Here is a 14,663-nt window from a genome sequence, read left to right on the forward strand (position 1 = left end):
GCATGCCTGCCATCCAGTCAAATATTTTTTTTAACAATTTTTGACAGATTTTATTTCACCTCTGATGGTGTATCGTTCTTAGGATAAGGAAGTAAAACAATCAATGTACTTATACAGATCATTTTACTATGAGCTGTTTTCAGAGTTTTGTATATGTTACAAAAATTAGAAGGTGGTAAAATGTCTCTTTATGTATTTTTGGCTGTCTAGAAAGTCGCTATATAGACTGGGTCAGTTTGGCAGGACAGATATCTGAAACCAAGTACATTTCTTGAAGTTCAAAACAAAAAAATGATATTTATGTTGATTATTTAGGAAACACAATTCAAAATTTAAAAATGAAGGCTAAAAGAAAACCAAAGAAAATCAAAAACCTTTCCAGGGTTGAAAAAATAATGAAAAAAGGTGAGGACATACCCTTAATCCCATCACTAAGAAAGGAGACAGAGTTGGGTGGAATGCTGAGAACTGGAAGAGAGTCTGATCTAGACCATGATTTCTAGTGCTATATACAAGGTTACTGAGTAAAATCAGTGAGTAATGACAACTAACTCACTGTCCTCTCTCAAGTCCACACTGTTCTGGCTCCTGAAACTGTTGAACCACATAAATAAATAAATAAATAAATAAATAAATAAATAAATAAATAAAAATAAAAATAAAAAATAACACATAGGTACTTAGCTATCTCTTTGGAAATGCTAATAGAGCTGCTAACATACCCTAACAGAAAGAGGAAGACTTCATTCAGTTCTTCTCAACACAGCCATCTTAGGGATTTCCAAGGCCTCATCTGGGCCACAGTTAAAAAATTTGCTATTTCTATTTAATCTTTAATGTTTAGGTAAATATGGCTTGTAAAGGGCTGGAAAGATGGCTAAGAGCACCAACTGCTCTGCCAGAGGTCCTGTGTTTATTTCACCTGCAACCAGCCTGCTGGATCACATCTGTCTGTAATGGGATCTGATGCATTCTTCTGGTGTTGTGCCTCAAGACAGCTGCTGTGTATGTACTCCTATAAATAAAAGCTAATATATCTTTTAAAAAACTAAAACAAACCTTTCGAAGAAATTTCAAATCTTGAAAATACCAGGCATGTCTCTATATATCCACTTTTTCTTTTATTTTATAATTTTTAAATTTTATACACTATATATACACATCATATGATCATATAAGTAGTTCCCTTTTCCATAACTTCCATAGCCCATCTGGGACAGAATTGAACACTACATACATACCTGGGAGTATTTGGATATGCAGAGAAGTAACATTTTGCAGTTGATGGTTTTATTTTTCCTTTCTTTTCTTTTATTTGAATGGGAGGTAATGGATGAATAGCCTTTACAAAATAATACTATCACTTGTATTTTTTTAATATTTATTTATTTATTTAATATATATAAGTACAGTGTAACTGTCTTCAGACTTATAGAAGAGGGCATCAGATCTTAATACTGATGGCTGTGAGCCATGCTGTGGTTGCTGGGATTGGAACTCTGGACTTCTGGAAGAGCATTCAGTGCTTTTAACCATGGAACCATCTCTCCAGCCCCTAAAATGTATTTTCTATATGCTATTCTGATCTTAGTTTCTCATTCTAAAGCCCCTTTATAAGATTTAAGTTCAGAGACCCCTGACTCAACTCAAGAAATGAAGAGTCAAATAAAGACATTGATGCAGTTAACTTGGAATAAATCAAACAAAGAAAAAGGGAAAGGCAGTAATGGGGTGGCCTGGCTTATATATGATGAGCAAGCACTAGTCTGCCATTGACTCCTCACTTGAAATGAGACACACACACACACACACACACACACATACATACATACACACACAGAGAGAGAGAGAGAGAGAGAGAGAGAGAGAGAGAGAGAGAGAGAGAGAGAGAGAGAGAGAGAGAGAGAGGGAATGTGAACTCGAGGACAGTGAGTGCTACACTCAGAAATAAACTCTAGTTGGTCAAACAGATGAACTCTAGTCATCCACACCCCACCCACATGGTCAAAATAATTCATTGTACTATTTCAGATTCATGTATTAGGAGCCTACACATCCCTGCCCTCAGTTATGTGAAGGACAAACAGAACACAGTTATGCTGTCGAAATGTTTAATTCCAAAATGAACTTCATACTGCACCTTGATTATTGTGTTTTAGAATAAAAGATACACAACTTTATGATTTACAGTGAGCTTAAATAGCACTAGAAGAGCCGGAGGCAGATACCGACCCCCTGTGTTAGAATTCACGTTTAAAAAAAAAAAAAATCAGAAACCTGGATTCTCAGAAAGCCACATGGTGTGTCCTGCTAGGTTCTGGTGCCCTCTGCTGGCAGGCAGGTATACATGCATACAGGCATTAGAGAACACATACATAGTGAAAAGAAATGAAGAAAGAAGAGAAGCAAGGGGGAAAAAGGTAGAAAAGAAGGTAGGAAGGAAGAACAAAAGAGATTCTACATTTTGTGTAGCTGTGTGGATGGCAGAGGCAAGGAGAATATACCTCCAAGAATTCCCTGCTAACCAAGTCTAGAGAGCAAGTTCCAGGACTCCCAGGGCTATACAAAAGAAATCCTACGTAGAGGTAAAAGAAAACAGAGCAGAAAAAGTCATGGCTCTAATTTTAGAGATATATCTTCCCTCTAGTACTATTGCCTGTAGAAATTTTTCTTGAAGGAATGTTGATCTTATGTCACGGTTTATCTTTGTGTGTGTGGGGGGGGGATATTGTGTGTGTGTGTGTGTTTGAGTATTTCATCATGTCTTAACTAGGGTACACCCCTAGTTCTTAGGATAAGAAAGTAAAACAATCAATGTACTCATACAGTTCATTTTACTATGAGCTGTTTTCAGAGTTTTGTATATGTTACAGAAATTAGAAGGTGGTGAAATATCTCTTCATGTATTTTTGGCTGTCTAGAACGTCGCTGTATAGACTGGGTCAGTTTGGCAGAACAGATACTTGAAAACAAGAACATTTCTTGAAGTTCCAGAAAAAGAATGATATTGATTTAAAAAAATGATTAAAACTTAAAATATGGTGGCCTAAAGAAAACCAAAGAAACTCAATAAACCCTCCTGTTTTAAATAAATAATAAACTGGTTGTAGACATGCCATTAATCCCATCACTCAGGAAGAAGACAGAGGTGGGTGGAATGCTGTTAACCTGAGGATAGTCTGATCTAGACAGTGATTTCCTGGGGTATGTAGAGAGATTTCTGTGTGAAATCAGTGAGTGATCATTTCAGTGTCAGAGTCTGACAACTAACTCACTGTCCTCTCTTAGGTCCATCTTGCTCTGGCTCCTGCAACTGACTGAACAACAACTCTAAAAAAAAAAAATAAGCAAAACAAAAACAAAAACAAGAAAAAAAAAATCCCATAGGCACTTACCTAGCTGTTTGGTGTTTGAGTTTGCTCTGCTCGGCTCAGCTTTACTTTGATTAACAGACATATATTTGCTCAGTCTCACTGGCTTCTACCTGACACAATTTCCCTTCCTTTCTGTCCATGCAGGGTTCCAAGACTGCCTTTTGAGGAATCAGAAAGAAGGAGGCCAGAACTAAAGTCTCTTTTCAGATAACACCCCAAGACTATGAATCAGCCCATTTGGACTGATGAGGAGATCATCCTTCCTCCCTCCCTGCCTCATTCATTTTCACCCACCCATTTTCCCTCTTCCAAAGTACACTCAATAAAATAAATACATGAAGTTTTCCACTTGTTTGTTTGTCTATAAGGCACATCTTTGTCTCTTTATGAACTATTTGCTTTCAGGCCCACATTGCTCCAGCCTGCCTAGCTTTGCAAATGGTAATGGAGTTGATAACACACCCTAAGAGAAAGAGGAAGAGTCACCTGACCTCACTCTGACAACTCAGGGATTACTAAATTGGCAGAATCTGAACCATATTTACATGACTTGTTATTTCTAATGCTTTTTTTTAAACTATGAATGCACTGTAGCTGTCTTCAGACACACCAGAATAAGGCATTACAGAGGTTTAGGAGCTACCATTTAGTTGCTGGGTTCAGGACCACCCCTGGAAGGGCAAAGCCTCAGCTCTTAATTACCCATCCATCTATCCAGCCCTGGTATTTATAACTAATGTTCAATATTTATTTAGGCAGATGTGAATAAATTAAGCATCTTAAAACCATAGACATGTGTATCCCCTGCCTAATTTTTGCCTTGTTCATTTATTTATTTATTTATTTATTTATTTATTTATTTATTTATTTATTTAGACACTGACCAAACTTTGGCCTGAGTGTCTGATACTTCCCTGAGAGCAGCTATATATGTTGGAAAGCCTACCTAGTATTGATGGATAGGTGGTCTCCCTTTATGTTTAACCTACATAAGCCCATCTGGGACAGAACTGAATACTACCGACCTAGCTGGCTGGGTAGTGGGAGTGGATAGATTTACATAAAAGGAACACTTGCAGTTATTAAAGGTTTTCTGTTGTGTTGTGGGGTCTCTTTTAGGGGTGGAGTTGGGGGCTTTTCTTTCTTTTTTTCTTTTTTGATACTAGTGACTTTGGACTGGTTTCCATATTCCCATAAAAGAACTGTGTTTAGATCTGTTTCAGCCAGGCAGGCCCTTCCTGGGTTTTGAAACCAATAGGAAGCAAGCGAGCAAGCACATGTGTGCACATGCACGTGCTCCAGTGCGCTACATCTCTCTCTCTCACACACACACACATACACATTACATAAAGAGGCTGTTGGATCCTCTTTGGAGATAGTACTGTGTAAAACTTGCTTAATAAAGCAAAGTGAAATCCATACAACACAAAGGGAACACTATAATAAATTATGATTGCTTGTGTATATAGAAAACTTTTTTCTTTCCTTTCTTCTTTTTTCTTTTCTTTCCCTTCCCCTGCACTGTGATGAATTCAGCTGGTTCTGGTGGTGAACACGCCTAATCCCAGCACTACCCAATCAACAGAATTTTTCCTCGCACATACAGACCAGATCTAATTGAATGTTATAATTAAAATGCCTCACCTTGTCCTCCATACTGGAATTAATCTTAAAATGGACTGTTTTAGAGGTAAGTTTAAGTAGCCTCTAGCTCATGAAATAGAAGTGTAGGAAGGACACCCACTCCACATCCCAACCAAATAGTAGCCAATATGGCAGACATGCTCACAATTAGTGATGAAATTGCATTATACACTACAAGCAAGTCTCCTTCTCTGTCTCTTTGCTTCTTTCTCTGCTTCTCTCTCTGCTTCTCTCTCTCTCTCTCTCTCTCTCTCTCTCTCTCTCTCTCTCTCTCTCTCTCTCTCTACCTCTCTGACCCTCCCTCTATTCCTCTCTCTCTCCATAACTCCCTCTCAGGCAGGAATAAAAATTGAAATTAAGCTAATTCTACAATGAAAGAGAGCCAAGTGTGCATGTCTTTAATTACTCCCATCACTCTGAAGGCAGCTCTGTGAGCTGAAGGCCAGCAGTCAAGCCTGACCGAGGTACTGACTTCCAGATCAACATGCAGAGAATGACCCCTGACTCAACTCAAGAAACAAAGAGGAAAATAAAAGATACAGATATAATTAACTAGAATAAACCATACAAACTAAGAAAAAAGGGAAGGCAGCAATGGGGTGGACATTGGCTCTTTGGTTGGAAACAAAGACACAGACACACAAACACACACACACACACACACACACACACACACAGAGAGAGAGAGAGAGAGAGAGAGAGAGAGAGAGAGAGAGACAGAGAGACAGAGAGACAGAGCAGAGAGAGACCTAGAGACAGAAAACAAGATGGTGACTATAAATCAGGGATGGGTGTGACACGCTCTGTTTGCACATACCCGTGCTGCCATCTGCTTTTCAGGGGCCAGACAGCCAGGTGTAGCTGCAGTCAGTGCACAGGTGTGGTCAGGGGGATCAGCAAGACAGACCCCCCCCACACACACCTCACCTACAGGCCTCTCTTCTGTCCTTTTCCCACACCTCCTTCAGCATGGGCACACAGGCATTGCCAGGGACATGTTTTCTTCCCCAGAAAGCCTGTTTCTGCTGTTTCACAGTGGGTGAAAGATCTCTAAAGACAAGAGGATATATTGCAGAAAGACCAGCTACCAGTGTTCTTAACAAGAGGAACAACAACAATACCAACATATTGGGATTTCTGCCTTTCTTATGCCCTTGATCCAGGCCAGCCACTACCACCATCTCATTTTCAGGAAAATACCTCCTGGCTTATTAAATTATTCTGATCCCTACCTCTCCAATGCTCTGTAGCATTCAGTGCTGCAGATTTACCTAACCTCTCCTCCAAAGTATGCTATGGTGACACGGCTGGAAAGATGTTGAAATTGTTTCAAATGTACATGTGCCCTCTAAAGGGAATACATTGGTTGGGCGTGTGGGAGGATGGGGATGGATGAGGCTGGAGAGAGGGTTCAGCAGTAAAGAGCACTGACTGCTCTTCCAGAAATCCCAGATTCCATTCCCAGCAACCACGTGGTGGCTCAAAACCATCTGTAATGGAATCCTATGTCCCCACCCCTGCCTCCCCTCTTCTGGTGTGTCTGACAGCTACCATGTACTCAAATACATAAGATAAAAAATATATTAAAAATATATTCTAACATTACCATCTGTTCTTTTTTAAAATTTTTATTCATTTCAAAAATAAATAAATCTTTAAAAAGATAATTGCACACACACACACACACACACACTGGATATATGTCTGGCTGGCTGGCTGGCTGTCAGTCTGTATGTCAGTCTGGCTGTCTGTCTGGCTGTGTCCATGCTGAGTTAGGGCCCACATCAGAAATCTGTATCAGAGATCTTTACTTATTTATTTCTGGTGTCCAGGCTTGTGTAGGGCGTAGGCCCCACTTACTAAAAACATAAACAAAAACAAACAAACTAAAATGACATCAAGAACAACAAAAAAAAGAACAAAATCAACCAACCAATAAACCAGGCAAACAAGTATCCTGGCTGCCTGCTTGCCTGCCTGCCTGCCTGCCAGTGTATCTTTCTGTGTGTATCTGTATGTGTCCCTATCCGGGCTACACAGAGAAATGACATCTAGAATAAACCTAATCTACCTCCTAAGTCAGCCTGTTTTTTTCTTCCTTTCTTTTTTTTATTCCATTCTTTTTGTTTCTCTGTCTCTCTGTCTCGGTCTCTGTCTCTCTTCCTCTCTTCCTCCCTCTCACCCTTCCTACTCCTCCACTTTCTTCTTCTTCTTCTTCTTCTTCTTCTTCTTCTTCTTCTTCTTCTTCTTCTTCTTCTTCTTCTTCTTCTTCTTCTTCTTCTTCTTCTTTTTCTTTTTTGAACCCTGCCAGTGCATGGTACATTCACAGAAAGTTGGCACTTCTGCAGAAATTAGATGGTATTCAACTTCTTGTTGGACTGATACTAAGATATTGTCTCTGAATAACAAGTTCTAGAGTTCTATTTTGGCTTCATTATTCGCATCACTAGGGATTGTTTTGGCATGGATTGGGATTGTGAATTTCTTGTGTTCTTCATCCACTTTCAATACATTCATCGGGTGAAGACAGTGTCAGACTCTAATATTTGTACTTATATTTTCTGTGAAATATGAACAGTGTAGTAAATAATCCTGGTCTCTGACTACCCTCCGTGTTTTGAAAATTAATTAACAAATTTACCCTTAGATGGTGCTTGGAAAAAAAAATCAAAAGTTCTGTGGACAACAGTCCTACCGTTTTTTAATTGCTTTAAGTTTTTCTCAGTTTACAATGTCTATAGGTCTCTCTGTCTCTCTCTGTCTCTGTCTCTCTCTCTCCTTCCCTCCCTCCCACCTTCCTTCCTTTCCTCTCTCCCTCCCATACCCATACAGAACCCCCTCATATCCGTCTGCAGCTTTGGGGGGTGGCAGAGGAAGACATAGCAGACCTCCTGGTTGTCTTGGACACACTCTGTAGACCAGGTTGGCCTCAAACCTGTAAGAGACTGCCTCTACTATACAGATGCTGGAAAAAAGTTATACACTACTATAAAAAGCTAAGATTACCATTTTTTTAAATGATTCCTCCAGGCAGTAGTGGTGGTGGCAGAGGGAGGTGGTTCACTGTAAATTGGAAGCTAGCTTAGTCTACAGACCAAGTTACCGAAAAGGAGTTTCAGGATGGCTGATTATGTTTATCTTCTATTATGTGTATTAATTAAAAATAACAGAAAAAATTAAAATGATCTATTTGTCTGGAATAAAAATGTAGTGAAGGAAAGCGGGAGGAAACCATGTGGCTGTGGATGCTATGCGGCTTCTGGCTGCTTTTGGTTGCCTCCCCATATTTTGCACATGCAAACTGGGTCCCTTGAGGCTGGGGAGTGGAGAAACAAAAGCGACCTGGAATGGCAGGTCACATGGAAGGCCTCTTCCATCTTGATGGAGTCAGTCAGTCAGTTTCCATCTTGGTGAGGTCAATGCAAACCCGAGTGACAGAACCAGGAAGGTGAAACAAATGGTCATGCTTGGGTTCAAGAGAGACAAGGAAGTTGGGTGGAAGAGTGCATTTCATTAATTTCTGGTCTCTAGAGAGAGAGAGAGAGAGAGAGAGAGAGAGAGAGAGAGAGAGAGAGAGAGAGAATCTGAACTCCAGGAGAATGAGTTCTACACTCAGAGAAATAAACTTTAGTTTGTCAAACAGACAAACTCTAGTCATCCACACCCCACCCACACGGTCAAAATGATCCACTGTACTGTTTCAGATTTATGTCTTAGGAGCCTCCCCACCCCTGTCTCAAGTCATGTGAAGGACAAACAGCACACAGTTATGCTGTAGAAATGTTTAATCCCAAACCGGGCTTCTTATCCCACCTTGATCATCTTGTTTTAGGATAAAAGATACACAACTTTATGATTTACAGTGAGCCTTAAGCAGCACTAGAAGAGCCAGAGGCAGATACCTACCCTCTGTGTTAGAATTCACGTTTAAAAAAAAAAATCAGAAACCTGGATTCTCAGAAAGCCACATGGTGTGTCCTGCTAGGTTCTCGTGCCCTCTACTGGCAGGCAGGTATACATGCATATGGGCATTAGATAGAGCACACATACATATTGAAAAGAAATAAGGAAGGGATAGAAAAAAAGATTCTAGCTTTTGTCTGGCTGTGTGTGTGGCAGAGGCAGGGAGAATGGACCTCAGTGAGTTTGCAGCTAGCCAAGTCTGCAGAGCAAGTTCCAGGGCTCCCAGGGCTATACAAAGAAAAATCCTATGTTGAGGTACAACAAAACAAATCAGATAAAGTCCTGGCTTTTATTTTTAGAGATGTATCTTTCCTCTAGTACTATTGCCTATAGAAATCGATCATGAAGGCATGTTAGTCTTCTGACAGGGTTTATCTTTGTGTGTGTGTGTGTGTGTGTGTCTGTGTGTGTGTGTGTGTGTGTGTGTGTGTGTGTGTGTGTATCTCCATGGCTTAGCTAGGGCCCACTCAGGAGTTGTGTTTCAGAGGTCTTATTTATTTCTTGTGCTTGGGCTTGTATAGGCACTAAGCCACCACACTTCCTGAAAACACACACACACACACACACACACACACACACACACACACACACACACACATCAGCCAACAAACCAACCAAGCAAATAAATAGACCTGCCTGCAGGCAAACCAGTTGGATTTTGTTCTTCAGTTTTTGACTGATTTTATTTCACATTTGATAGTGTATATTTCTTAGGATAAGAAAGAAAAACAGAAAGTATGCGTGTCAATGGTCCTTCACAGGCCCAGGCTGGGATACTGTTCAAGTTCTACAATGCACAACATTGCCTACTATAAAGCCAAATGTTCTACAGCTGAGAGAGGCAGGTGCTATGCTAATCACACCCCTTCCCCAGCAGTATTTAGTGGGCTCACAGTGGGGCTTCATGTGTGAGGAACTCTCATGGAGAATGGCAGATTCATCAGAGCGAGGTGCAGGGTGAGTTCAGAGCACAACTGGATGCAATTTAGGGGTACTAGAGCCTTGACGAAGAACAGATTTGGGGCTGACAAGCAGCTGAGCTAGAGAACTGGCAACTAAATAGTTACTGCATGAATCCCTCCCAAACTGGAAGTCTTCCATGTGTGCTTCTGAGCTATGGTCCCAGGTGCCCCTCAGAATTGGGGTTGTCCATAGATTTTGGTGCTGGCGACTGGTGGCTTAGCCTTAAAGTGTCTAGCTTTCGAATCTGGGGATCACTCACATTCCTGTGTTTTATGTTAGACAGGTTCTAATATAGTTTTGGGACAGGGTGTCTTGTAGCCCAACCTCGATGTGTAGCTTTTGCTACACTGAATGTAACCAAAAAATAACCTTAAATTCAAGATCCTCCAACCCCTCTCTCCTGAGTCCTGGCATTATCACCACCAGATGTTACCATTTTACTGCAGCATAGGATACAAATGCTAGAGTGAGCTTTTGAAGTATTGGAGCTCTGCCTGTTCCCTAAAATTCAGGTTTCCTTCTTTTTTGAAAGAGGTTTTGTGACACTGATGAGAAAGAGTTTGGGTTACAAAATAATTAGAATAACACCTGGAGATTAACACTAATGGCACCCAATTGTGCTCAGTGAAGGTGAAGACTTCACTCTGCTGCTTAGGACATGCATATAATTGGGAGAGCTCAGAGTTCAAAGACTGCCAGAGTCACATTCCTAAGATTCTATCTCAACAACAACTTTGAAGCCCAGGTCTTTCAACTCCCTGAGTAGAGCAGTCTGGCCTAGAACTCACAAAGATTCTCTTGCTTCTGCTTCTGCCTCTGTCTCTGTCTCTGGAATTAAATGCATATGCCACCACACCCAGCCACTAGTTAATTTTTAAATAAGCATGCTGGCACATACCATTAATCCAAGTGCTCAAGATGCAGAGGCAGGCCGTTCACTGGTTTCCAGGCCAGCCTAGTCTACAGAGAGTCAGAACAGCCAGGGCTAAACAGAGAAAATGTGTCTGAAAATATAAACAACAAAACATATTATTTTGCAATATGAAGGAATGAGTTAACAGTGGATTAGAGGAAGAGATCCAAGGGACAGTTGGCAGTACAGAGACTAGCATAGGAGCTGTGGCAACAGTTGCCCTTTTAGTTAATATGCTGGTGCACATATACACATTTGGGTACCTGTTTGTATAAATAAAGTAAATTTTTTCTCATTTTTTCTTTCTTTTTTTCCTGGAGATGCTGTTTCTTTTGTGTAGCTGACCTGGAACTAGCTCTGTAGACGAGGCTGGTTTTGAATTTGCCGACATCTGCCTGCCTCTGTCTTCTAAGTGCTGCAAGATGGCTCAGTGTTTGAGAACACCAATTCCTTTTCCAGATGTCCTGAGTTTGATTTCCAGCAATCACATGGTGGGTCATAACCATCTCTAATCTGATCTGAAACCATTGTCTGGTCTGTCTGAAGGACAGGAAGAGTATAATCAAATAATAAATCTTTTTTCATCTCTCTATACATTTTTCCTCTTAACAAATTTGTCTAGATTATATTCCTCAACATAATTCACAAGCTTCAAATGGGGGTATCTTCCAAGCTGAATAAAAATCATTATGATGGCTTGAACTTAAAACTTCTAGTTGCCTGTTGAAAACTGAATGCAAACATAATACATTGCATCAGATAAACACAGTCTAATTTTCATATCTTTCTTACTATGAGTAAGGAAAGACTTCCATTTCATAACTATTATACCATGTTCTAAAGCGGCATCACCTTAGTGTGGTTTTATCGTTGACCTCTGAAAAGTATTTTTAGTTCAGAAGCAGTTTTCTGTGTCATAACCAGGGGCCAACCACTGGTCAGTTCCAGCCTTCCCTGTAGTCCAAAGCAAAGGGGTATGTGTGTGTGTGCACTTGCATGTGCATGCATACACATGCACACGTGTATGTGTGTGTTTCATTCTATTCACAGTAGTGAGGCTTAAATAATTGGAGCAACATGCATTTCTCCTAACTGTTGTTCACAAAGCTTAGTAACCATCTTTCAAGATGATTACTACTTCTTAGGAGTCTTTGTCTATGAGATAATTATGGAAGAAGGCACACAGAATTTTGCTACTACTGTTGAGTGAAATCAGATTCTATTAAGAATGGAGAAATTTGGAGAATAAGTTTGATCACATTCTCAGCTATCAGCATTCAAGTTTTCTGGAAGTGTTCTGCCATGGTAGTCATTGATATTTAATTCTTATTAATTATGACATTTTTATAAGCACACATGAAATTTATTGTCTTTTTTTTCATTTTCTTTTTTTAAAAGGTGTTAAAAGAACAAATTGTTATTTTTGAAGAAAAAACATGAAAACAAATTGAAATGAATATATCAAGAAAGTCACTTGTCAGGCGCAGTCCTTATACCTACTTCCTGTCACCTCTCCCAAGGTTAACTGGAGAGAGACACAGATGGTGCTCCATAGTATGTTTTCTTTTTTCAAAGGATTGATAGTGTGCATTAAGGTCTTACATTTACAATGAGCAAAAAGTACATGTAAAGCCGGATGGAACCTGGAATTAGTGAAGTTTTCTTGGTGTGTAAGGATTGAGCATAATGTATTATTGTTTTTTATTTCTTAAACTTCACTAAGGCTGTGAGTTGTTTCTGGGGTGTTCAGAGCTTTCTGGGGTTACTATCCCATTATCAGTGACTTCATATTTATTTCTGTTCTTTTGTGACTGGGTTATCTCACTCCAGATGATATTCTCTGTTCATCAATTTTCTTAAAAATTTCATTGTCATTGTTTCTGATAGCTCAGTAGTACTCCATTGTGTAAATGTACCACAATTTTTGTATCCATTCATCTACTGAAGGACATCTGGGTTCTTTCCAGCTTCTGGCTATTATAAATAGAGCTGCTATGAACATTGGGGTACATGTATCTTTGTTGTATATTGGAATGTCTAAGGGGTAAATGCCCAGATATAGAATAGCTGGATCTTCAGGTAATGCTATGTCCAATTTTCTGAGGAATCGCCAGACTGATTTCCAGAGCGGTTGTATCAGTTTACAACCCTACCAACAGTGGAGAAGTGTTCATCTTTCTTCATACCCTTGCCAGCATCTGCTGCCATCTGAGATTTGGACCTTGGCTAATCTGACAGGTGTGAGGTTGAATGTCAGGGTTGTTTTGATTTGCATTTCCCTGATGGCTAAAGATGTGGAGCACTTCCTTAGATGTTTCTCAACCATTCGATGTTCCTCAATTGAGAATGTTTTGTTTAGCTCTGTAGACCATTTTTAATAGGGTTGTTTGATTCTCTGCTTTCTACCGTTTTGAGTTCTTTGTATACCTTGGATATTAGGCCTCTATCTGGTGTGGGGTTGGTAAAGATCTTTTCCCACTCTGTTGACTGCTGTTTTGTTTTCCTGACAGTGTCCTTAGCCTTACAGAAACTTGGCAATCTCATTAAGTCCCATTGGTCAATCTTTGACCTTAGAGCTTGAGCCATTGGTGTTTTGTTCATGAAATTTTCTTTTGTGCCTATGGGTTCTAAGGTTTTACCTACTTTCTTATCTAATAGCTTCAGTGTACCTTCTTTAATGTGGAGATCTTTGATCCACTTGCACTTGAGCTTTGTTCAAGGAGATAAGAAAGGGTCTATTTTCATTCTTTTGCATGCTGAGTGCCAGTTGGACCATCACCATTTGTTGAATAGGCTGTCCTTTTTCCATTGATTGTTTTCAGCTCCTTTGTCAAAAATAAGGTGACCATATTACACGTGAGGGCACATTTCTGGATCTTCTATTCTATTCTTTTGATCCACATGCATATTTCTGTAACAGTACAATGCAGTTTTTAGCACAATTGCCTTGTAATATAGCTTGTGGTCAGGGATAGTGATTCCCCAAGATGTTTTTCTGTTGTTGAGGATGGTAATATGTAAAAAGTGTCCTTCCTTATCTTTTTTTGATAACTTTTGCTTGGAAATTTACTTTATTCGATATTAGAATAGCTAATCCAGCTTGCTTCTTGGGGCCCTTTGCTTGGTGGTTTTTCCCCAACCTTTTACTCTGAGATAGTGTCTGTCTTTGTCTCTGAGATGAGTTTCCTGTATGCAGCAAAATGCTGGGTTTTGTTTATGTATCCAATCTCATAGCTTATGTCTCTTTATTGGGGAGTTGAGTCCATTTATATTAATAGATATCAAAGAATAGTGGTTGCTGTTTCCTGCTATTATTGCTTTTGTAAGTTGAGGTGTGTCTGTGTCTCTTTCTTCTTTTGGTTTTCTTGCTTAGGAGTTTTCTTGTTTTTACTAGGATGTAGTTCCCCCCATTGTATTGGGTTTTCCACCTATAATTCGTTGTAGTGCTGGGTTTGTGGTCAGATATTGTGTAAATTCAGATTTGTCTTGGAATATCTTCATCTCTCCATCTATGGTGATTGATAGTTTTGCTGGGTATAGGAGCTTGGGCTGGCACTTGTGCTCTCTTAGGGTCTGCATTATGTCTGTCCAGGCTCTTCTAGGTTTCATAGTCTCTGTTGAGAAATTGGGTATGATTCTGATTGTCTGCCTTTATATGTTACGTGACCTATTTCCCTTACTGCTTTTAGTGTTCTTTCTTTGCTTTGGGCACTTGGTGTTTTGACTATTATGTGTCAGGAGAATTTTCTTTTCTGGTCCAACCTATTTGGAGTTCTGTAGGTTTCTTTTATGCTTGTGGTCATCTC

This window comes from Micromys minutus (assembly GCF_963924665.1).
Source record: "Micromys minutus genome assembly, chromosome: 17".
Lineage (NCBI taxonomy): Eukaryota > Metazoa > Chordata > Mammalia > Rodentia > Muridae > Micromys > Micromys minutus.